Here is a 3,910-nt window from a genome sequence, read left to right on the forward strand (position 1 = left end):
AAAAAAAAAAAAAAAAAAAAAAAAAAAACCAATGGGGCTCAAAAATTAGACTATATTATATGCATTAAGTTACCTGGGTTGCAAAAGGGAATTATTAAATGATCATCCCAACAGCATTGTGAAGTCAAACAAAGAAAACATATTGAAACCTTAACTATTATAATAAATAACTAACTATTATCTAGTAATCATCCTAAAGAGTAACACATACCCAAACCTAAGCCTAAATAAAAAGCAATTCAATTGAAATACCAAAACCTAAAACATATTTTGTCAGCAAATTTTAAAATCATAACTGAAAACTTTATCGACATTGTTTATAGGAGCTATAATGGTGACTCGAAGGCGGAATTTGGAGAGAGAGATCGGCTTGATAAAGTCTCTCAAATTTCCCTATCTCTCTCTCACTCTCTTCGGCTCTTATTCGCTCCCAACTACAGTGGTGGGCTTTTTTAACATTGTAAAGGTTCAGTAATTCTATCGAACCCAACGATCCCTTAAAAAGTACTGAAACAGATTGGTCAATATTGGGCCAAACGAATCGTTATTTATTTTTATTTTTTTTGGTTTTGTTTTGTGAATGGATAAGAGATGGTGGTTTTGGCCTTCGGGACGTTGAAGATGCAGAGGAAGGATTTGTGAGAGGATTTCTATAGGTTTTAAAAGAACGCTTGAAGCAGTAAAAGTTAAAACTTATAGGGCATGTTTGTTAGACTGTAACGGTAATTACATAACAATAAGAATAAGTATTACAAGGAATATAAGATGCTGTAATGTAATATTTAGTACTAGTCATTTGTTTAGTGACACATAAATAATAGAATCCTAAAGACAATGAAATGAAAGCATTTTAAATCAAACTTAAAATATAGACAAAAATGCATTTTTGGTCCCTACATTTTGGGTCAATTCCTATTTTGGTCCCAAAATTGATTTCGTTACTAATATAGTCCCTAAAAAAAGAAAATCATTTTTAAAATGGCCTCTGTCGTCAATCCACTAATGGAAACCTCCTACATGGCAGACGGAGTGCCCTGATTGCTGACGTGACATTGACGTGGCCATTAAAATATTATTAAAAATAATTATTTTGCATTTTTAAATACCATATCAGCATTTTAATTAATAAAAAAAAATAAAAAGCCAGATTTCTTAATTTTTATTTTAATTAAAAAAATAAAAAATAGACAAAAAAATTTACATTTTTTAAGCTGTAAAGATTGAAGCTCAAGCTCCATCATGTTCTCATTTAGCAAAAAAAAAAAAAAAAAATGTTCTCATCTCTCACTCTTTCACACACACTGAACCCGAGCTCTCCCATCCATTCCTAACGAGAACACCTCTCTCGGTCTCAAGAGCCAAACAGCATGACCACTCAAAAATCAAAATCAAGATCAAGAGAACCCACAATCTCATGATCCCTAATCTGAAAAACCCTAACCCTTTAAATTGAAGACCCAAAAAACCCATCCCACGATCAAACCCTAGCAACCCAAGATGAATCAAGTCGGTTCGTGTTAATCTCAACCGTGCCGATCTAGCTCAGGTGTTGAGGTTGCCTTTTCCGGTGAAGAAGAGCGTCACTGTTTTGGTGGTTTTGGTGAACTCGCTAGGGTCGGCGGAGGAGATTGGGTTTGTGAACGATTTGGAGATGGATTCTTCTCCACCACGCTCCACCAATCTGACCCCAAACTCTCTAATCTCAAAATATCATCTCCGCTCAAAACCTTACACCTAATATTGACCAACGGTGAGCAAATCAAGAGGCTGATCTTCGAGGTTTTGATCATGGAGACCATGGCATCTTGATGCCATGAAAATGATGGGAAAAATTTGGAGTCTTGCATGTAGGTGTTGTGAACACGGATCGGTGGTTGGGTCCGCTAATGATTTTGGTTTGGGTTGTGATCTGGGTTTCGTTTGTGTTTGATCTCTATTTGTGATCTGAGTCTATGTTTGTGTTTGATCTCTGTTTCTTTTTTTTCTTTTTTTTTCGTTAGTGTTGTTGTGATCTGGGTCTGTGTTTGATCTCTATTTGTGATATGGGTCTGTGTTTGTGTTTGATCTCTTCTTCTTCTTTTTTTTTTTCGCTTTTTTTTGTTTTATGTTGTTGTAATCTGGTTTGAGTTATTGGTGCTAAGTTTGATGGGGACGATTGTGTTCGTGAATTATAAGAAGTATGTTTTTTTATAACTTGATTTTGTTTTTTTTTTATTATTTTTTATATAAATTTTCTGACGTGGCTTTGTTTAAAAAAAATTAAAATGATGACATGGTATTTAAAAATGCCAAATAATTATTTTTAATAATATTTTAATGGTCACATCAGTGCCATGTCAGCAAGCAGGGTACTCTGTTTGCCTCATAAAAGGTTTCCGTTAATGGGTTGATGGCAGGGACCATTTTAAAAAGATTTTCTTTTTTTATGGACTCCATTAGTAACAAAATCAATTTTGGGACCAAAATGGGAATGAACCCAAAATATAGGGACCAAAAGTACATTTTCGCCTAAAATATATTTTAGGAAATATCTTACTTATATAATTATATTTTCTAAAAAAATACTTTTTAAATTTGAAAGAGATTAGTTTTTTTTTTTATGATTTTTTTTTCATAATTGTTATGTGCATATAGAAAGTTTGTGTATTTGGAAATATATTAATTTTAAAAATTCATACATTTACTAAGGAATAGCTATTACAACTCTTTTAGAGATAAATAGTTATTCTTCATTTTAAAGAATAGTTATTCATAATGAATGACTATTCCCTGTAATAAAAATATAACCAAACTACTGAATAGCTAAATCATAGGAATAACTATTACATTACAGTGCCTATTATAGTCTACCAAATGTACCCTTAAGTTGAAATGGTGTACTGCATGGACGGTTTTTTTTTTTTTTTTTTTTTTTGCAATTTAACATCAAAATACTAACAATAGTTAGCATTGTTTCCAAACTATTTAGAAAACTGGCATCTCAAGTCTCTAAGACTCGAGTTCACTATAGCAACTCAAGCCTCAGAGACTCGAGTTCTATGTACTGGCAAAGCTAAGGTGGAAAAATTTTTCCTTAAACAAAACCCAAAAAACACATGCTCTCATCTTCTCTCAACAAACCTAGAAATTTTCTTCCTTTTTTTCCTTTTCTTCCTTCATTCTTCATTCTCTAGACCAACCAAACCCAAATCAAAAACAAATCCTAGGGACAAACCCACAAAGGCCAATGGCAGAAGAAGAAGGAAGAGAAGAATAAGAAGACAGAACAAACCCACAAACACCTACCAAACCCAAATCAAAAGATCGGCCCCATCAATGGGAAGTTCCTTAAGCGCTTTTTTTTTTAAATTTTTTTAATTTTATTTATTTATTTATTTTGGTTGTTTTTTTGCAAAAAGGAGGGCTCAAGTGTGTAATAGTGGGTATCAAAAGGATGACAAGGATGCGAAGGCTACGACTTTAATTGTTTGTCCGCACATAATTGGAAGATTTTCAAAAAGATGGGGCCATAACTCTTATCCTCTCAATTTGCCGAAATGGTCACAAATCGTTCCCCCTGGTGGTGGCTCTAAATTGGAGACAATTATCCTTCTTGCTTCACATCACAAAAATGTTGCTAAATCAAAGCCGTACAACACTTTGGGATGAGAGATAATTGCAAAGCATGCCAATTGGGATTTTTCCTTTAGTGCGAACGAAGAGTTTTCCTACTTCTCCCTTTATTGGGATTGGTTAGAAGATGCCCTTGGTTAGTGCAAACACCTCCTTGATGTGACCCACCTCTACAGTGCTGTCTTTGCCTCCTTGTTCACATATGATTATGATGAGAATCTCATGAAAGCATTTTGTGAGTGTTGGAGTCCATCAACCAATACCCTCCATACCTCCGTTGGGGAAATTTCCATCACAC

The sequence above is a fragment of the Quercus lobata genome, chromosome 4, assembly GCF_001633185.2.
Source record: "Quercus lobata isolate SW786 chromosome 4, ValleyOak3.0 Primary Assembly, whole genome shotgun sequence".
NCBI lineage: Eukaryota > Viridiplantae > Streptophyta > Magnoliopsida > Fagales > Fagaceae > Quercus > Quercus lobata.